At 39.5% G+C, this 22,623-nt stretch overlaps 1 protein-coding gene across 1 annotated transcript in view; it reads right to left on the bottom strand.

The window, feature by feature from the left end:
* LOC115503973 (S-adenosyl-L-methionine-dependent tRNA 4-demethylwyosine synthase TYW1) overlaps positions 1–22,623 on the bottom strand; it is a 217,667-nt gene that overhangs the window by 140,064 nt on the left and 54,980 nt on the right. The gene's annotated exons all lie outside the window — the stretch shown is intronic.

Here is a 22,623-nt window from a genome sequence, read left to right as displayed (position 1 = left end):
TCAAATCCATTCAACCGCTTCAGATAGTATTAGTACAATAATATGTAATACCAAGGGATAGATAAGACAGGCTCCTAGAGGGGAGTAGCACTCCTAAGAAAGAGTATCTCTGCTTTGAGAAAGGGAGAGTGAGTAAGGGAATGCGTCCTAGAGCATATTCTATGTCAACTGAATGGTGGAACTTGAACATACTGAAACTGCTGAGGGGACAAGTGGCATGTGTGTTAAGAGACAGATTTTCCCCCAAAAAGGACACGATTTAATATGTGAGTGGTAAAACTGCGGTGAGTCTAGTAAGAATAAATAATTTGAAGAAATACTGTAAGATAAACTTAGAGTTGGAATCACAAGATATTATCAAGCTTTTTCAGATGTCATCAGAAAAATCCATCTAGAAACTCTGCAAGATAGGCCTGATTTCGGTAAAAGTGAAACCTGTGAGGAGGCTACGCAAAAAAGATCATGGTGAGTTGGCTCATATTATTGGAGGAAAGGGGAAGAGTGCTAAGGAGGTACAATCAAAGGTATTCTCCATTAGAGAGGCAAAACAAAGTCATCCAGGCAAATGAAGTCATCCAAGATAATGGAGATGTTGCCTCATCTCAACTGTGACTGAAATATGATGGAATTAACAACAGGAAAAATGAGGAGACACAAGGAGCCCATATGTGTGCGTGTGCATGTGTGTACGTGTGTGTATACGCTACACATCAGTGTGCTCTAACGTTACGATGCTATCCACAATGAAAGAAAGTTATAAAAAAAATCTACCAGCTTGATTATTATGTTGGTTAATCACAAAGTCTTTTATTTTATTTTTTCCTAATAGAAAAGCGTACTCCAGTCCATCACATTTGGTACTTGGATTAGGAAAACTAAGGAGCGAAGGAAAAATATTGTTCAAGATAACTACGAATTCTCTTCCAAGTTGCCAATAAAATATCCAGAAGGCAAACAAAACATTCAGATCTTGCAAACAGCACTGAAAACTAAAAATAAAAGCCCACTAAATGCCAAAATCACAGCATAATTACCACTAAATATCAGGCCAATGGGAAAACAAGGTTGAAGACCTGCACATTTCATTATTTACTGAAAGGTTAATATACCTGAAGCATGCCATGTGTTGAATGTACAATAATGAACAAGACAGAGCCCCAACCATGATCTAGTTTGAGGAGGAAATGGCAAGTAAACAGGCAAAACGTGCAATACTATTATGCTAGGGTGATTGAATCAATCAAGATTCTTTTGCAAGCAACAGAAACGGACTCTGGCTAAAGAAAAGGGATTTGTTAAAAGGACCCCACAGATCACAGAATCTTTAGAAAGGCGGGAATGAAGGACGGCTGGCCACAGGACCACCCCTCAATCCCTCAGAAGCCATCTACTGTAAACGCCACCGCTCTGTGGCTACCATGACCACGACCACCCCTGAAATGGAGATGCCTCTGCCACGAGCCCAAGAATGAACCCTCCATGTCCCAGCCCTTCTGTCTCTCACTCCACACTCAAAGTCTTGGGCAAAGAGAATGACCAGCCTTGATGATACTGTTACACCCCCGCTGCCAGCACATGGTACCAGCAAACAGTATCTCTCCTCCTTAACTTCTGAAGCAGGCAATGGGCCCCTGCCCTAAACAAAGCTAATCCAAAAGGGAATTCCCCAAACATGAAAAGACCCAGATGCCGGGCAGGGCAAGCAGAGAAAAGACAAATGTCCAGTAAGGTATTACGAGAGCCTGAGAGATGGATGACTGACCCAGCCAGCCTCACCGGACAAGTGACAACTTCCCAGAGGTGTGATGTCCAAACAGCACTGAAGTACTGATGAAAGGATAAAAGGATAAGAGAGACAGAGTCATGTGAGAAGAGGGATGACATGTTTCTCTTTTAAAAACGCTTTTTTTCTGGGGCACCTGGGTGGCTCAGTTAGTTGAGCATCCGACTCGGGGTTTGGGCTCAGGTCATGATCTCCCAACTGAGTTCAAGCCCCATATTGATTCTCTCTCTCTCCCTCTCTCTCTCTGCCCTCCACCACTCACGCTGTCTCTCTGAAAATAAATAAACTTAAAATTTTAAAACTGTTTTTTTTCTAAAAGTTGTATAGTTTTACTTTATTTACTGTAGTTCATGGCCCACGTTCAGTTAATTTTTATGTAAGATGTGAAGTTTAAAAGCAACGCGTGTATGTGTGCAGGTACTTCGGGTGTGTGCATTTTGGTGGTGGTTTTCTGCCTGTGGATGTCTAATTATCCCAACATTTGTTGAAAAGGTTATCCTTCCTCCAAGGAATTGCTTTTGCACCTTTGTAAAAAGTCGTTTAGGCATGTTTGTGGGTTTCCTTCTGGGATCTCTAACCTGTTCTGTCAATCTGTGGGTCTGATACGGTAAGCTATAATATCAGGATGTAGGATTCCTCCCATTTTCTTCTTCTTCCTCAACACTGTTTAGGCTCTTCTATTTCTACAAAAACCTTACTGGGATTTTAATAGGAATTACATTAAACCTATAGATCAATTTGGGGAAAACTGACATTTTGCTGTACTGAGTCCTCTAATGAAACAACATTTATTTAGATTTACATTTAGATTTTTATTTACATTTACACTTAGATTTTCATTGATTTCTGATCTGATATCTTGCCTCATTTCTAATGTAAGCATTTACTGCTGTAAATTTCCCTATGAGCACTGCTTGAGCTACAACCCACGTACAGTTTGTTTTGTTTTTATTACCATTCAGCTGTATGTTTTGTTTTTTTTTCCTTTTCTTTTGAGACTTCTTCTTTGACCCAGGGTTTATTTAGAAATGTGTTAATTAAACTCAAAAAACAACAGAGGTTGGAGAGGATGCAGAGAAAGGGGAACACGAACAAACAATCCTCAAATTTGTATGGAACCAGAAAAGACTCCAAATACCAAAAGCAATCCTGAAAAAGAAAACCAAAGCTGGACGCATCACAATCCCAGACTTCAAGCTGTATTACAAAGCTGTAATCAAGAGAGTATGTATGGTACTGGCACAAAAACACTCAGATCAATGGAACAGAATAGAGAACCCAGAAATGGACCCACAAACACATGGCCAACTAATCTTTGACAAAGCGGGCAAGAATATCTAATGGGATAAAGACAGTCTCCTCAGCAAATAGTGCTGGGAAAACTGGACAGCAAAGTGCAGAAAAATGAACCAGGGTCACTTTCTTACACCATACACAAAAAAAACTCAAAATAAGATGGGAAGACATCAAAATCCTCGAGGACAAAGCAGGCAAAAACCACTTTGACCTCAGCCACAGCAACTTCTTACTCAACACATCTCTGGAGGCAAGGGAAACAAAAGCAAAAATGAACTATTTGGGACCTCATCAAAATAAAAACCTTCTGCACACCAAAGGAAACAATCAGCAAAACTAAAAGGCAACCAACGGAATGGGAGAAGATATTTGCAAATGACATATCAGATAAAGGTTTAGTATCCAAAATCTATAGAGAACTTCTAAAACTCAACACCCAAAAATCAAATAATCCAGTGAAGAAATGGGCAAAACACATGAATAGACACTTCTCCAAAGAAGACATCCAGATGGCCAACTGACACATGAAAAACGCTCCACATCACTCATCATCAGGGAAATACAAACCAAAACCACAGTGAGATGCAACCTCACACCTGTCAGCATGGCTAACATTAACAACTCAGGCAACAACAGATGTTGGCAAGGATGTGGAGAAAGAGGATCTCTTTTGCATTGCTGGTGGGAATGCAAGCTGGTGCAGGCACTCTAGAAAACAGTATGGAGGTTCCTTAAAAAATTAAAAATAGAACTACAACCCAGCAATTGCACTACTGGGTATCTACGAAGGGATACAGGTGTGCTGTTTCAAAGGGGTACATGCACCCCAATGTTTATAGCAGCGCTATCGACAATAGCCAAAGTATGGAAAGAGTCCAAACATCCATCAACGGGTGAATGGATAAAGAAGATGTGGTATAGGGGCGCCTGGGTGGCGCAGTCGGTTAAACGTCCGACTTCAGCCAGGTCACGATCTCGCGGTCCGTGAGTTCGAGCCCCGCGTCGGGCTCTGGGCTGATGGCTCAGAGGCTGGAGCCTGTTTCCGATTCTGTGTCTCCCTCTCTCTCTGCCCCTCCCCCGTTCATGCTCTGTCTCTCTCTGTCCCAAAAATAAATAAACGTTGAAAGAAAAAAAATTAAAAAAAAAAAAAAGAAGATGTGGTATAGATATACAATGGAGTATTACTCGGAAATCAAAAAGAATGAAATTTTGCCATTTGCAACTACTTGGATAGAACTAGAGGGTATTAAAAAACTAGTCAGAGAAAGATAAATATCATATGACTTCACTCATATGAGGAATCTAAGATACTAAATAGATGAACATAAGGGAAAGGAAGCAAAAATAATATAAAAACAGGGTGGCAGACAAAACATATGAGACTCTTAAATATAGAGATCAAACAGAGGGTTGCTGGAGGGGTTGTCGGGGGGGATGGGCTAAATGGGTAAGCAGCATTAAGGAATCTACTCCTGGAATCATTGTTGCACTATATAGGCTAACTTGGATGTAGATTTAAAAAATAAATTAATTTTAAAAAATAACAGAACTACCTACAACCCAGCAATTGCATTACTAGGTATTTACCCAAAGGATACAAAAAAGCTGATTCGAAGGGGCACATGCATCCCAATGTTTATAGCAGCATTATCAACAACCAAATTATGGAAAGAGCCCAAATGTCCACCAACTGATGAATGGATAAAGAAGATGTGGTGTATATACACAATGTAATATTACAGAAATCTTGCCATTTAGAACAACATGGATGGAACTAGAGTGTATTATCCTAAGCAAAATAAGTCAGAGAAAGACAAATATTGTATGATTTCACTCATATGTCGAATTTAAGAAACAAAACAGATGAACACAGTGGAAGGGAGGAAAAATAAGATAAAAACAGAGAGGGAGACAAACCATAAGGGACTCTTAAATACAGAGAACTGAGAATTGCTGGAGAGGAGGTGGGTAGAGGGAATGGGTTAAATGGGTGATTGCTATTAAGGAGGACACTTGATGGGATGAGCAGTGGGTATTATATGTAAACGATGAATCACTAAATTCTACTCCTGAAACCAATATTATTATTATTAGAAAGAAAGAAAGAAAGAAAGAAAGAAAGAAAGAAAGAAAGAAAGAAAGAAAGAAAGAAAGAAAGAAAAAAAAGGAAGGAAGGAGGGAAGGGGGGGAGGGGGGGAGGGAGGGAGGGAGGGAGTTAGTTTAATTTCTATATAGTTAGAGATTTACCTTTCGATTCTATTAACTTCTAGCTTATCCATTATGGTCAGGGAACAACTATATGATTTCAATTCTTGTAAACTCGTTGAGATTGTTCAATGGCCTAGAACATGGTCTGTCCTGGTCAATGTTCCAAAGGCACTTGAAAAAATATGTATTCTGCTGTTGCTGCATGGTATATTCTTTATCTGTCAATTAGATCCTATTAATCAACTATGTTGCTCAGATTTTCTAGAATCTTGTGATTTTTAGTCAAGTAGTTCCAGCGGAGGTTGAGAGGGGGTTAGTGCCCCCAACAAGAACTGTGAAGTTTTATTTTTATAAATTTCTCCATTCAACTAGGTCAGTTTTGAGCCTCCAATGTTTGGTATATACTCACTTAGTATGGATTATCATTTAATCATTATGAAATGTCATTCTCTGTCTCTAGAGAAAGTGTCTTTGCTCTGAGGTCAACTTAACCTGATATTTACACAGGCAAACCTGCTTTTTGGATTACTGTCAGCATGGTATATGGCTTTCTATCATTTTACTCAACCCACCCATGTCACAAAATTTGAAGGGAGCTTCTCACAGACATCATATCTTGGAGTCCTGTTTTTTTTACAGGACTATTTTGCCAATAGCTATCACTTGATTGGTACACTTAGAATTGTATTTGAAGCAATTACTGATACACTAGCCCTTAAGTCTGCTATTTTCTTATGCTTCCTGCTTGTTTCCTCTCATTCTCATACCTGTTACTCTTTCTTGATTTCCTGCAGGTTACTTAAACGTGTTTTGGGATTACATCTTAATTTAACTTGTTTTTTGGCGTATCCTTTTGTAAATATTTGTAGTTGTTTGTAGCTCTTTGTATAGTGTTTGCAGTGGTTATTCTGAGTGTTACATACATATACGTGACATGTATATACTGTATGTGTAGTATATTTACATATATACATGACTTATTATAGTCTGCTGGTATTAACATTTTATACCTCAAGTGAAGTATGGAAACATCACTTCCATTCAAGTCCCTTTAACTTTCCTTCTTTTATTTTTTTTTTAATTTTCTTAATGTTTATTTTTTTTTAATATATATGAAATTTATTGACAAATTGGTTTCCATACAACACCCAGTGCTCATCCCAAAAGGTGCCCTCCTCAATACCCATCACCCACCCTCCCCTCCCTCCCACCCCCCATCAACCCTCAGTTTGTTCTCAGTTTTTTTTTAAATTTTTTTTTCAACGTTTATTTATTTTTGGGACAGAGAGAGACAGAGCATGAACAGGGGAGGGGCAGAGAGAGAGGGAGACACAGAATCGGAAACAGGCTCCAGGCTCTGAGCCATCAGCCCAGAGCCTGACGCGGGGCTCGAACTCACGGACCGCGAGATCGTGACCTGGCTGAAGTCGGACGCTCAACCGACTGCGCCACCCAGGCGCCCCTGTTCTCAGTTTTTAACAGTCTCTTATGCTTTGGCTCCCTCCCACTCTAACGTCCTTTTTTTTTTTTTTTTTTCCTTCCCCTCCCCCATGGGTTCCTGTTAAGTTTCTCAGGATCCACATAAGAGTGAAACCATATGGTATCTGTCTTTCTCTGTATGGCTTATTTCACTTAGCATCACACTCTCCAGTTCCATCCACGTTGCTACAAAAGGCCATATTTCATTTTCTCTCATTGCCACGTAGTATTCCATTGTGTATATAAACCACAATTTCTTTATCCATTCATCAGTTGATGGACATTTAGGCTCTTTCCATCATTTGGCTATTGTTGAGAGTGCTGCTATGAACATTGGGGTACAAGTGCCCCTATGCATCAGTACTCCTGTATCCCTTGGGTAAATTCCTAGCAGTGCTATTGCTGGGTCATAGGGTAGGTCTATTTTTAATTTTCTGAGGAACCTCCACACTGCTTTCCAGAGCGGCTGCACCAATTTGCATTCCCACCAACAGTGCAAGAGGGTTCCCGTTTCTCCACATCCTCTCCAGCATCTATAGTCTCCTGATTTGTTCATTTTGGCCACTCTGACTGGAATGTTTATTTATTTTTGAGAGAGAGAGACAGAGTGCGAGCAGGGAAGGGTCAGAGAGAGAGGGAGACACAGAATCCGAAGCAGGCTCCGGGCTCTGAGCTGTCAGCAGAGCTGACATGAACTGAGAATCATGACTTGAGCTGAAGTTAGATGCTTAACTGACTGAGCCACCCAGGCACCGCTAACTTTCCCTCTTTTAAATTAAATGTTTTTGCCCTGAGTATTACATGGTATCTTAATTTTTGTTTCAATCATCAAATGCGATTTATAAGAATCATGAGAAAAATTATCATCTGCTGCATGGACCCATATTTCTGATCTTCCCATCATTCTTTCTGACTTCCTGCTGCTCTAATAATCTTTCTTCTATCATTTCAGTAGGTTAGAAGAACTTCGTTTAATCAGTTTTTAAGAGCAGATCAACCAACAACAAATTCTTTGTTCTCTTGCATGCATGTCTGTATTTAATCTTCATTCTGGAAGGACAGCATGGCCAGATACAGAATTAATGGTCGCCAGCTCTTCTCTTACAACATTTGAAAACCGTACCGCCTCCCTCTGGCCTCCATGAATTCAGATGAGAAATCTGGTGCCAAATTAACATTACTACATCATTTATCGCTAGCATCTGTCACGATTTTTTCTTTTTTACTTTTCAGATCCATTAATTCTAAGAGGTCTTGGTGTGGATTTCTTTCGTTTTATCCCACTTGGGGTTTGTGCTCTTTGTTGTTCAGAGGGGGTAAATTCTATTGACCTGTTTACAGATCATTCTGTTGATCTGGTGAGGCCACTGATGCTATCTATCCTCTGTCATCTCCACTCTACTACTGAGCCCATTTGGTTTTTTATTTGTTACTGTGTTTTTCAATTTTAAAATTCCCCCTTGGTTCTTTTTATAATTTCCATTTCTTTGCTGGGATTTTTTATTTTTCATTTGTTTCCAGAGAATTTGTAACTGACTGCTGAAGCATCTGTATGACAGCTGCTTTAAAATCCTTGTCAGATTATTCCATCATCTGATTCATCTGGTGTTGGTATCAGTTCATTATCTTTTCTCGTTCAAGTTGTGATTTTCTTGGTTCTCGGTATGACAGGTGATTTTTATTGCATTCTAGACATTCTGTCTACTATGTTAGGGGACTCTAGATCCTATTTAATTACTTTATTTCAGGAGGCAGTCACTTGAGCATACAGGTCTTTTGTGTGCTGTGGTTCCAGTGTCAAAGTTTAATTTTCCAAACCTTTGCTGTGTAACTTTGCTTGGGATCCCACTCACTGATCTCTGCTGTTACCATCTGCAGAGGTAGAAGGGGTTCCTCTAGGATGGCTCGCTGGGAGGTCTCGAAGGAGTGAGGAGGCCAGGTCAGCTGGCTTCCCAGGGTAGGCTGCTCATGCAGCAAAGTTCCTCCGTGATTGCCCCCGACAACCCCAGGAATTGAGTGGGAGAGGGAATCTTAGGCTCACAGGGACAAAGAGGCTTCCCCAGCTAGACCACTTCCCCACTGATGCCACTTGCCAGGGCCACCCAGCCACCATGTTCTCTCTCCATTGGGAAAGGAAGCCTCAGGCCCTGCAGGGATGGAAAGCATTTCACAAGTCAGGTCACTTGTTGGAAAAGTAGGTGGTGGGAAGGGATCTCTCTCTTTCCACTTTCACTTGGCCACCCTCGTATCTCTTAACAGGAAAGCAGAATTTCAGGTCCAACAGGAATGGAGACCACTTGTGCTAGCCACTTCCTGTTAGTGGGACTCCCAGCTGATCTCCTTGGCAGTGGTACTGGGCCTGCCCGATCCTGTTGGAGGGACTCTCGTTCCATACTGGGAATAAATGAGCCTCCTTAGGTGGTTTTCTGTTGCAAGATTAAGGATTAGGAAACATGGGGTTTGAGTTGCGCTCAGAGATGGGAGATGTAAAACATCCTGCTGCTGTACTGCCCCTCCACTCCTGGGGTCTCGAACCAGGCAGCCTTCCTCTTACCACCTTTCAAAGTTCTCATCTGGTTTTTGTTTCCCAGGGTTCCAGGGTTGTGCACAGCAGGAAGGAACAGGGAGAAAGGGGTTTCTGCCCTCTTGTCCAGACCACAAATCCTCAGACATTACATTTTGAAAGGAAGTACTCTCACATCTGAAAACTAGTAAATAAGCAGGCTGGAAAGGGAACAAGATCTGAGAGTAACACATACTTAGAATTAAATCTACGTGATGGATCTGGGTGGAAATTATAGATAGCCTCAGATTCATTAATCCATGAATTCTTGGCGTCAAACGGCAAATGAGAGCCTGAGAAAATACAACGGCAGCCAGCAGCCACACTGAATGAATGCAGGACACTATCAGCAGGCAGGCTCTGTGCACATCAATTTGGAGATGGGGGTGCAGGGAGAAGAATGGAGGTGGGATGCTGAGAGACAGATCTCCATGGGTCTCTCTCCCTCTGAATATCTTGCAAGCAGCACTAATTGCCCTCTAGACTATCTTTTCAAAAAGGTTTGTATAGCGAAGAGCCTTAGAAGATCTACTGTCTCTCTAGAGCAAACCACATATCTGTTTATTGTCCAGGATAATAAAGATGTGTCCCTCTATGGCAAAGGTCAGGCAGGAATATCATCAACTATAAAAGTTTCATTTTCCTTAAACTTGGGGTTCCTCTCCTGTAACATACATAACACATGTTACCTGGCCCTTCTACAGCTGCTTCACAGGAACTGGGGGCTCAGGAACCAGAGCAAATAATGATATTCTGGCTACAGCTATTATTATAATGTACCATCCATGCTTTCTGCCAGCATCCATGACACTCTAGCCGGCTAACCTGTTAGCTTGCAAGAAGGGTAAAATTTCAGACTCTAATTTGTGACAGAGAATGGAGAACTCAATGCAGACGTCAATAAACTATAGTCCACGGGACAAAAACATCCATTTCTGTAAATAAAGTCTTGTTGGAACACTGTCACCCAAACTTGTTTACTTACTGCCTATGGCTGCTTTTCTGCTACAATGGCAGAACCAAGAAGTCACAACACAGATCAGATGACCCACAAATGTTAAAAAGTCACTACCTGGCCCTTCAAGGAAAACTCTGCTGGCCCCTGACTTAGATATTTCTTTCATTTTCTAGAACAAAATAAACTCCAAACTGATTAAACTGTTAAAAAAAGTACTAATGGGAGAAGAATTGGGGGAAAGGTGGAGGGGCAGAGCTGGAATCAGTCCCCCGACCTGGACAACATCTGCACTGGCAGAATCTATCTGATGGAACTATTTCGGAACTCACTGCTGAAGGCTTGCAACTTCCAGGTAAAGGCTGGAACAGTTCATTTCAGCTCTTAGCACAGTAGGAGCTCCCCAGCCCCCAGCCCCAGCCATTTGGCAGACAGCTGTGCATGTGTTCCCGGGGCAGCTTGCACATAGCTAGGGCAGGCAAAAAGGACCCTGTCCTGCAAAATACTGGGGACCTGTGTTCTGACTACTAATTGCAGCTTCTGATCATGGAAGTACAGAGAGGTGCGTGGCCATCGTTGCTCCTCTCCCCATTTTTGCAGGGCCCTACCCCTCCAGCTCAAGTGACTGCCAGGAGATTGGAAGGACCGCTACCTATTTTGATCCCCCTTGACTTTTCGCTGTCACTCTTTCAGGAGCCAGATGTTAAAAATTAGGATATTCAAAACAACTGAATATCACCTTCAGGGAAAAATAGAAAGTCACTGTGCGTGCCCAAGGAAAGGCTCAGGAAACACATAGTTAACATATTAAGTTTATACCTCAGCCTAATCCTTACAGAGAGAGCATACAAAACTCAATAAAACAAAAACAACAACAAAAAACAGCAAACCCTGTACAAGGGGGAGAATCTGATTTCCAAAGTTACCACACGATGACCTTCAGATGTCCACAACAAAGACACAGGAAGTATGTCCCATTCAAAGGGAAAAAAATAATTCAACAGAACCTATTCCTGAAAAATACTTTATGGCAGATACATTAGACAGACTTTAAAAACACTGTCCTAAAGATGCTCCAAGAACTACAGGAAGATGTGGAAAAAATCAACAAAACAACATATGAACAAAATGGAAATATCAGTAAAGAGCTAAGAAGCCTAAAAAGAAACCAAAAAGAAATTCTGGAGCTGAAAAGTATAATAATTGAAATGAAAAATTCACTAGAGATACTCAAGGGCAGATTTGAGCAGGCAGAAGAATCAGTGAACTTGGAGGTAAGAAGATGGAAATTACCAAGGCTGAGGAGCACAAAGAAAAGCGAAAAGAGCTCAAGGGACCTGTGGGACACATCAGGCAGAACAACACGCACTTCACAGGTGCCCCAGGAGAAAAGAGCCAGAGGCAGAGAGAATATATGAAGAAATAGTAGCTGGAAACTTCCCAAATTTGATGACAGTCATAAATATAAACATCTGAGAAACCCAACAAACTCCAAGTAAGATGAACTCAAAAAGACCTATACCAAGACACATTATACTCGAAGTTTCCAAAGGGAAAGACAAAGAATCAACCTTGAAAGTGGCAAGAGAAAAGTGAATCATCACATACAAGGGAACATTCATAAGATTATGGGCAGATTTCTCATCTGAAACTCAGGGGGTCAGAAGGCAATGGACCAATATACTCAAAGTGCTAAAAGGAAAAAAACACTATAAACCAAGAATCCTATATCTGGCAAAACTGTCCTTCAGAAGTGAGGGAGAAATCAAGACATTTCCAGAGGAATAAAAGTTGAGGCAGTTCATGACCACTAGACCTGCCCCGAGCATTTCTTGCTCAAGGGATTTCTGCAGGTGAAATGAAAGGACAGCAGGCAGGACCCCAAAGCCAGATGGAGACGTAAAGTTCTCAATAAAGGTAAATATAGGGGAATTGTGAAAGCTGGTGTTATTGTAACAATGGTTTGTAGCTTTTTTTTCCTACTTGATTTAAGAGACTAATATGTATTAAAAAAATTATTAGTGTAAGGCTGGTATTACTGTAACTTTGGTTTATAATTCCAAATCTTGTTCTCTACATGATTTAGATGCCTGCATTTAAAGGAGTTATTAGTTTACATTTCTGGGCTCACAATGTGTAAAGATGTAATTCTGTGGCACCAATAACTGAAAAGGGTGGAGACAGAGCTATAAAGGTGCAGTTTTTGTATGTTATTGAAGTTAAGCTACAATAAATTTAAATTAAAATGTTATAACTTTAAGATGTGAAATGTTATCCCCATGGTAACCACAAAGAAAACAGCTATAGAATATACACAAAAGGAAATTAAGAAGGAATTTAAACATTTCACTACAAAAAAATCACTAAAAAAGACAAAAAGGTAGGAAATGAGGGACAAAAATGCAGTAGGGCACACAGGAAAAAAAAAAAAAAAAGAGCACAACGACAGAAGTAAGCCCCCCTTATAGTAATTACTTTAAATTTAAATGGATTAAACTCTAATCAAAAGATGGGAGATTGGCAGAATGCATAAAAATACATGATCCAGGGGCACCTGAGTGGCTTGGTCGGTTAAGACTCTGACTAGTGGTTTCAGCTGAGGTCATGATCTCATGGTTCTTGAGTTCGAGCCCCGCGTTGGGATTCTCCCTCTCCCTCCCCAGCTTGCTCAAAATGAACTTAAAAAAAAAAAAACAAAAAACAAAAAAAAACAAAACTACACAATCCAACTCTGCTGTATACAAGAGAATCACTGTACATCCAAAGACACACACAGGTCAGAAGTTAAAGGATGGAAAGATATTCTGTGCAAACAGTAACCATAAGAGAGCAGGAGTGGCTATACTCTCATCAGACAAAAAAGACTTCAAATTGAAAAAAGATTACATTGGGGCATATGACTTCAGCTCAGGTCACGATCTCACAGCTCGTGGGTTCAAGCCCCACATCAGGCTCTGTCAGCACAGAGCCTGGACCCTGCTTCAGATTCTGTGTCTCCCTATCTCTGCCCCTCCTCCGCTCGTGCTCTGTGTGTCGCTCTCTCTCAAAAATAAATAAATACTTTAAAAAGTTAAAAAAAAAAGAATTACAAGGAACCAAAGACATTATATATTATAAAAGATTCAAAACAGCAAGATATAACAATTACAGACATTTATACACCAAATGACAGATCTTCAAAATATATGAAGCAGAAATGGATAGAGTTGGAGGGAGAAAAAGACAGCTCTACAATAACTGTTGGAGACTTCAATGAAGAGAACAACCAGAGAGAAGACAAGGAAGGAAACACAGGACTTCACAAAAAAGACCAGCTAGATCTAAGAGACGTATGCAGAACACTCCACACAATTAACAACAGATACACATTCTTCTCCACTAAGCATCGGACATTTCTAGGATAGACCATTAATTAGGCCAAAAATAAAGTCTTAACAGATTTTTTTTATTTTTTTTAACACTTATTTATTATAATATTGAGAGAGAGACAGAGCATGAGTATGGGAGGGGCAGAGAAAGAGGGAAACACAGAATCTGAAGCAGGCTCCATGCTCTGCACTGTCAGCACAGAGCCCAATGCAGGGATCTAATTCACAAACCGGGAGATCATGAACTGAGCCAAAGTCAAACACTCAACCGACTGAGCCACCCAGGCGCCCCAAGTCTTAATAGATTTTAAGAGATAGAGATCATACCAACCATCTTCTCTGACCACAATGCAATGGAGTTAGAAATCAGTAACATAAAGAAAACTGGAAAGTTCACAAAATAATGGAAATTAAACTGCACACTTTACACTTTTAAACAACCAATGGATCAAAGAAGAAATCAAAAGGGAAATTAGAAAATACTTAAGAGATGAATGAAAATGAAAAACAAACATACCAAAATTTATGGGATGCATCAAAAGCAGTGCTAAGGGAGAAATTTACAGCTATAACTGCTTATATTAGGAAGGAAGGAAGGAAGGAAGGAAGGAAGGAAGGAAGGAAGGAAGGAAAGAAAGAAGGAAGGAAGGAAGGGAGTTCAAATCAACAACCTAACTTTACAACTTAAGGAATTAGAAAAAGAATGAACAGGGCGCCTGTGGCTCAGTTGGTTGAGTTTCCGACTTCAGCTCAGGTCATGATCTCACGGTCTGTGAGTTCAAGCCCCGCGTCAGGCTCTGTGCTAACAGCTCAGAGCCTGGAGTCTGCTTCAAGATTCTGTGTGTGTCTCTCTCTCTCTGACCCTCCCCCATTCATGCTCTGTCTCTCTCTGTCTCAAAAATAAAATAAAATATTTAAAAAAAAATTTTTAATAAAAAAAAAGAATGAACAAATCCAAAACTAGCAGAAGGAATGAAATAATGACGATTAGATCAATGAAACAGACAACAGAAAAACAACAGATAAAAATCAACAAAACAAAAGTGAGTTTTTCTTTTTTTTTTTTTTTTAATTTTTTTTTTTCAACGTTTATTTATTTTTGGGACAGAGAGAGAGACAGAGCATGAACGGGGGAGGGCCAGAGAGAGAGGGAGACACAGAATGGGAAACAGGCTCCAGGCTCTGAGCCATCAGCCCAGAGCCTGACGCGGGGCTCGAACTCACGGACCGCAAGATCGTGACCTGGCTGAAGTCGGACGCTTAACCGACTGCGCCACCCAGGCGCCCCAAAAGTGAGTTTTTCAAAAAGACTGACAAAAATCAACAAACCTTTAGCTACATGGGACTCAAAAAAAGAGAGAAGACCCAAATTACTAAAATCAGTAATGAAAGTGGGGACATTACTACCAATTCTACAGAAATAAAAAAGATATGAGAGTACTATGAACAAATGTATGCCAAGAAATTGGATAAACTAGCTGAAATGGACAAATTTCTAGAAACACAAAACCTACCAGAAATCACAAAGAAAAAGAAAACCTGTATAAGACCTATCGCTAATAAGAAGACTGAATCAGTAATCACCAATCTCCCAGCAACCACAACAAAAGCCCAAGATCTGATTTCTTCACTGGGTGAATTCTACCAAGGACTTAAAGAACTAATACCAATCAAAAAATGGGCAAAGAATAGACATTTCCCCAAAGAAAATATACAAATGGCCAATAAGCGCGTGAAAAGATGCTCACCAACACTAACAGTCAGGGAATGCAAATCAGAACTACAATGATACCTCACATCCATTAGGATGGCTATCATCCAAAACCAAAAACAAAGCAAGTGTTGGTGAGGATGTACAAAACTGGAACCCCTGTATACTGTTGATGGGAATGCGAAATGGTATAGCTCCAGTGTTAAACAGTATGGAGGCTCCTCAAACAACTAAAAATTGAATTCCCATATAACCCAGCAATTCCACTTTTGTGGATGTAGCCAAAAGATTTGAAAACAGGACCAAAAAGATATTTGTACACCCATGTTCACAGCAGCATTGTTCATAACAGCTAAAACATGGAAGCAACCCAAGTGTTTATCAACACAAAAATGATAAAGAAAAATATGATATATGTACATACAATGGAATATTATTCAAACTTAAAAAGGAAAGAAATTCTAACACATGCCACAACATGGATGAACCCTGAGGACACTATGCTAAGTCAAATAAGCCAGTCACAAAAAGACCAACACTGTATGATTTCACTTATTTGAGATACTCAGAGTAGTCAAAATCATAGAAGCAGAAAATATGGTGGTTGCCAGGGGCTGTGGAGAGGGAAGAATAGGAAGTTAGTGTTTAATAGGTATAAAGTTTCTTTTGCAAGATTAGGACTTATGGGGATGGATGGCGGTGACAGCTGCATAAGGTAAAGTATTTAATACCACTGAACCATATACTTAAAAGTGGCTAAGTTGGGAAACTTTAACAGAATAAAAAAAAAAAACTTAGTCTTAAAAAGTAGTACAAAGACAGAAGTCACTAGGGGGGCCTGGGTGGCTCGGTCAGTTAACCATCCAACTTCAGCTCAGGTCATAACCTCATGGTTCGTTGGTTCGAGGCCGAGTCAGGCTCTGTGCTGACAGCTCAGAGCCTGGAGCCTGCTTCGGATTCTGTGACTCCTTCTCTCTCTGCCCCTCCCACACACACTCTCTCTCACTCAAAAATAAATAAACATTAAAAAATTAAAAAAAAAAAAAAAAGAAGTCCCCATTTTCTAAATCCCTGGGTGAGAAAGAATTCCATAAGCTTAAAAAAATAGAAAAAACCACAAAGGCAACATTAAATGAATAAAAATAAACAAAAATATAAAATTTAAGCACATCAAACAACCACCACCACCTCCAAAGGGGCAAAAAATAGACTAGGAAAATTTTTTTTTTCAATTTTCTCTTTTTAAAGCTTATTTATTTTGAGAGAGACAGAGATAGCACAAATTAGGGAGGGGCAGAGAGAGAGAGAGAGAGAGAATCCCAAGTCCCCGATGTGGGGCTCGAACCCACAAAGCTGCAAGATCATGACCTGAGCTGAAACAAGAGTCACACGCTTAATAACCGACTGAGCCATCCAGGCACCCCTAGGAAAAATTTTTTCAATAAATGATAGATCCAGACTTTAACAGCTTTACAAACAGTTCATAGGAAATTATAAGGAAAGATAGTTAGCAAACCTTTTCCATTTGTAATATCATTTCTAGGACTCTAAATAATCTAAATGCACACAAAGCTTTATATAAAAACACATTCTTCACATAATTGCTTATATTAGAGGGAGGAAAAAAACACATCACCAGGTGAATGCCAAATTAAATTATGGCACTTTCATCAATAATTACATAGTCACTATGCTTCGGAAAGATTTTTCAATAGGAAAAATGCTTGTTATAATGTTCAGTGAAAAAAATTGATAAAAATTTCATATACAACATGATTTCAAATACATAAAAACATGCATAAAGGTGAACAGTAAAAAAAGGCTGAAAGAAAATACACTTTAAGATTTATGTAAGGTAGAATGTAAGTTTTATTTTCTATATTTTTCTTATTGTTTACAAAAGGACATGTGTTATTTTAATAATAAACAAAAGCAGTTTTGCTAAGGAAAAATGATTTGAATGAGAAACTTGCATAGCATCATCCACAAGTCTGTGAATCTTTTCACTAAATATAAGGTCACAGATTTAAGCACCGTCTGATTATATTTTTTTCGCCAGAATGTGCTAGCTTTTCCAACTGCTATCTGCGTAATTCATCACCATGCACCCTACTTCACACTATTCTCAAGTGCTGACGATGTGCTTTTTCACCACTTACTTGTGGCTGAGCATTTCAATAAGACTTATAGACATTCCCCTCCCACAACTGATTGTGTTCTGGCAGAACTCACTGCATGGGAACAATTATACGAATAACTGGGAATTTCTCATCAGAAACCAATGAAGACCAGACAACCATGGAGGAGTATGTCTGAAGTGCTAAAAGAAAGGCTGTCAATCCACAATTCTACACGCAGCAAAAACAAAGAATGAAAGCAAAATACTGACATCCTCAGGTCAAGAAAAACTAAGAATTCACTGCCACCTGACCTACTCTGAGACATACTAAAGGAAGCCAAGGCAGACAGATGGGGAAAGGCTAGTATGCAACCACTAATCAAAACAAAGCTAGGATATCTGAATTAACATCAGACAATTTAACTTCTAAACAAGGACCCCTACCATAGGTAACAAGGGACATTACATAATGATAAAAGTGTAGATTCACCATGCAGACCTAAGAATCCTAAGTGTGAGTGTACCTAACATCAGAGCTTCTATGTACATGAGGCAAAAACTGATACAAAAGAAACGGGCAAATCCACAATGAGAGCTGGAGTTTTCCACACTCCTCTCTAACGGAACGAGACTGAAAATCTGTAAGGATATAAAAACTATTACCAAGTCAACCTCTGATCTGGGTTTGGGTTTACTGGAGTTTTATCTGGGGCTGGGGAGAGGGAAACAGGAAAAGACGTACAGGAAAGACAGGAGAGGGACCCTTTTCACCAAGCTGAATTACAAAATCAGTGAAGGCAGGCATCTCTCACATCCCCATTACCTTGCACTTGTCTCTGAGCACAGAGAATATATGCCGACAGACTGACCATGGGTATAGCACAGCCACATTTCCATTTCTCCTACTCCCTGTGCCATGTGACTTGTGATTTTTCTATAATACCTTTGCTACTTAACAGTAATAAAGCCACAACCACAAAGGAAAGTAAAAGGGCCATATCATACGTGATATATGCTATACATAAATGCTATATATGATATATATGGCATATACATATACATATATATTTATGATAAATACATATTTCTTTTCCAGACTGCAGTGGTAAAGACAGGAAAATACACTCTCAATTAAAGTGACCACCAAATAGGCAAGTCCTCCTCCATCGGTATCCTTACAAGGTCATGATTTCCTGCTGAAAGAACCTCCCACTCCCCGCAACTCCATTCAGATGACAGAGGTTTAGAAAACGAAGATGGCAAAGCCACAAAACTTGATAGAATGCTTCCCAGGCCCTTTGTCTTTCAAGCAAATACCCCTTGACACAGAACCAAGAAAAGAAAAGAATAAACCCCACTTCCTGTCTTGTTCTCCACATTCTCATCTATATCTATGTCTGTACGATGAGAGTTGCCACACACAGGTGTGTAACACCCACCAAGTCAGCAGCAAACCATGACCACTTCCTTATAAGGAGCCAATATCATCTGGTTCCAGTACCTACGCACTGGCCCGAAACTCAGTGGCTTAATACAACACCGATCTGCTATTTTCCCTGTTAATTCTGTGGGTCAGTTGGGTGGTCTCCCCACTCCCTATAGGGTCTGTGCTAAGGTTACTCATACAGCTGGAACAAGAGGCAGTCTGGCTGGGGCTACACATCCCAGAAGACCTCACTCACATGTCTGACACTGGATGCTGGCTCGGGGGGGGAAAGGGGGGGGGCCTTGCTCCTTTCCCCCATTAGTTTAGACTGGCTTCTTTAGAGCACAACAGCTGGGTTCTCGGAGGAAGCCTTCCAAAAGGAGAAGCCTCGATGTCCAAGCACCTATCAGGCCTCCGCTTGCACTGTGCTTGCTCACAGCCCAACAGCCCAAGCAGGTCCAATGGCCAAGCCTAGAGTCCTTGTGAGAGAGGATTGCAAGAGTGTGACTATTGGGAGTCATGGTTCACTGAGGGCTGCCCAGTTAATAGACTCCTACATCATTTATACCAATTACGTTCACTCCAAGCCTGAAGGCAAAAATTCTACACATCATAATTTATTAGTTTTCAAAGAGCTTTCACACTCAATATAACCGCTAATAGCTCTAGATCAATTTTTGGCTTATTATAACAAAATCCTTTTAATATATGGTGATTACTGCAGCTCTCTGGGTAGACAGGCAAATATTCTGATTTTAGATATTTAAGATATGTTTACTTAATACACAATCACCATATTCTGTGCTAAGTGATTTAGAGGAAAAATGAATGATTCTGACTTCATTGTATGTATTTTTTATAAAACCCTTAAGTTCTTACCTTAGAAAACATAAAAGCTTTCTAGACTATTCAAAAACACAAATAAATCTTTAAAATTCTTTACATTGAAATCAAATGGAAATATATTAAGAAATAACAAATCACCACCATAGTCACACAGATACACAATTTATTGCAAAGAACTTTAGAACACACATTTGGAATGTATGCTCTTAATGGGATGCATTCTATTGACAGAAGGAGCTACAATGAATCTATTTCTCCTCTTCAAAATTATGGAGGACCCTAAAGAACTTTCATTTGTGTGGTTTATATCAATCAATATTTACATAAAAGAAATTAGAACCAAGAAATGTTTAAAATACTTCTTAGTATTTCAATTACGATAATTACAAGCCCATTACGTGTTAACACAATAGCATGGTTTTATGAAAAATATATTTTCCAAGACCAAAAAAAAAAAAAGCATAAAACAGTTGGATTCTTATAGATGTTTCTATATTCCAACTGTTGTGATATGTTATTTCGGTTATGGTATATGAACAAAACCCAGCCTCAGACAGATATGCAGCTGGAAAAAAGTAGTATTTTAATAGCCTTTTCAGAAAATTGTAAACGTTCTACTCTAATACTAAACCAAAAGTCCACAAGTTTCATTAAATATTAACTGCATTATGGAATCTGAAAACATACTAATGAACTTTTCATGTTTTGTTACATTAAAATACATTTGTCTACCTTGCACTTTGAATTTGATTTTATAACATCATGTATTGAAAAACACTGGTTCACAAAGTTATGCAGATCTTCCAAATACTGACACATTTCATTATATAATATTTTAAAAATCACACTTTTTAAAATCACAACTGATCTCATCACTAAACTCTTCAAGTATTGGGAGGCTGCCAAACTTATGGCAACTAATACAAGTTTTCCAAAATTCTACTTTGCCTTTTTAAAGCTCAACTTTATTACTGGCAATAACTACTTTCAGTGGTTTTCCTTGAAGTGTCAGGCTGACTTTGGTTGTTAAAATATATGTATATATATTGGCCACATACCTAAGCCTGAATAACCATACTTCATTGTTTTTGTACATTAAAATGGCATTCCATGAACAGAGCAACTTACAACCTAACTGCAAAAATGCTTTCCTAAAGACAACTGTAGGGGCGTCTGGGTGGCTCAGTCGATTAAGCGTCCAACTTTGGCTCAGGTCAAGACCTTGTAGTTTGGGGGTTTGAACCCCACATCAGGCTCTGTGCTGACAGCTCAGAGCCTGGAGCCTGCTTTGGATTCTGTGTCCCCTGTGCTCTCTGCCCCTCCCCCGGTAGCACTCGGTCTCTCTCTCTTTCTCAAAAATAAACATTAAAAAAACAAAACAAAAAGACAACTGTATACTTTGGTATGCAACAAAAGTGCTTTACACATACTTGTCATTTCTTCATTTAATATTCTTCAGATATTAAATACTCTTTAGATATTCTTCAAAATATTAAAAAGACAGTCACAGGTAGAGATGTTTGGTTTTTTTTTTTTAATTTTTTTTTTCAACATTTTTGTTTATTTTTGGGACAGAGAGAGACAGAGCATGAACAGGGGAGGGGCAGAGAGAGAGGGAGACATAGAATCGGAAACAGGCTCCAGGCTCCAAGCCATCAGCCCAGAGCCTGACGCGGGGCTCGAACTCACGGACCGCGAGATCGTGACCTGGCTGAAGTCGGACGCTTAACCGACTGCGCCACCCAGGCGCCCCAGGTAGAGATGTTTTTAAATAATTTCTGCAACTTCATCAAGGTAATTCTTAAGATTAACTGACATTAAAAAAACAAAACAAAACAGAGTGAATGCACTTTGACAGTTTGGTATACTGCCTTAATTCATACTGAGGGGTCGGCCTTTTTAACTAACATTGCTTTTGCACCATTAATGCAAATGTCCACACAGCAAAAAAGACAAATGACATCACAGTTTTATTATGAAAACAGTATTGACCTCTGGGACACCCAAGGGTCTGCAGATCACATTTTAAGAACCACCATTGTAGGTTACCAGCAATAAGTAATCTTGTCAATATAAAAAAATCAAGGATTTTGTTGAGGGGAAAAAAGTGGTACAATTACAAAATGAAAGAAATTAACTGAAAACTAATGTTGGAATGAGAGTTCAACCACTTTGGAAAACTACTCATAATGTCTACAAAAGCTAAACATGTGTTTAAGCAATTCTACTCCAAGGTGTACACCCAAGAAAAATGAGTGTTAAGTCCAAAGACTGTACATGAATGTTCATAGCACTGACTTTATATGAGCAAACACAATAACAGAAAACTAGAAACAATCCATTGTCCATTAACAAGTAAATGAATAAATGGCAGCCTATCTACACAACGGAATATATTCAGCAAGAAATGAAGTATTGATTCACACAGAAACATGGAAGAACATCAATAACGATGCCAAATGAATGAAGCCAGATCAAAAAGAGAACATAATGCGTAACTATATTAAATTCTAGAAAATATAAATTTTATATGCAGAGACAGAAAGCAAATCAGTGGTTTCCTGGAGATAGAAATAAAGAGATAGATGGATTACAAAGAAGCACAAGGAAATCTGGGGCCTGTTCATTACCTTGATTTTGATGTGTATTCTCACTAATACACCCATAGGCCAAAATTCACAAATTGTATACTTCGCATACAATTTTTTGTAGGTCAATTATACTTCAATTAATGTTAAAAATATTTTAACTAAGGCGGAGGGGGGGTGGGGAGGGAAGATGCAGGAGTCAACTAGAAAAGTTCCCACCAACCAAATTGTGACATTTAGGATCAATAAAATGACTACGATGGGTTGAGCTGATGAAAATA

This window comes from Lynx canadensis, chromosome E3, assembly GCF_007474595.2.
Source record: "Lynx canadensis isolate LIC74 chromosome E3, mLynCan4.pri.v2, whole genome shotgun sequence".
Taxonomy (NCBI): Eukaryota; Metazoa; Chordata; class Mammalia; order Carnivora; family Felidae; genus Lynx; species Lynx canadensis.
The sequence above is the reverse complement of the archived record's forward strand: the minus strand, read 5'-3'. Positions and strand labels throughout refer to the sequence as shown.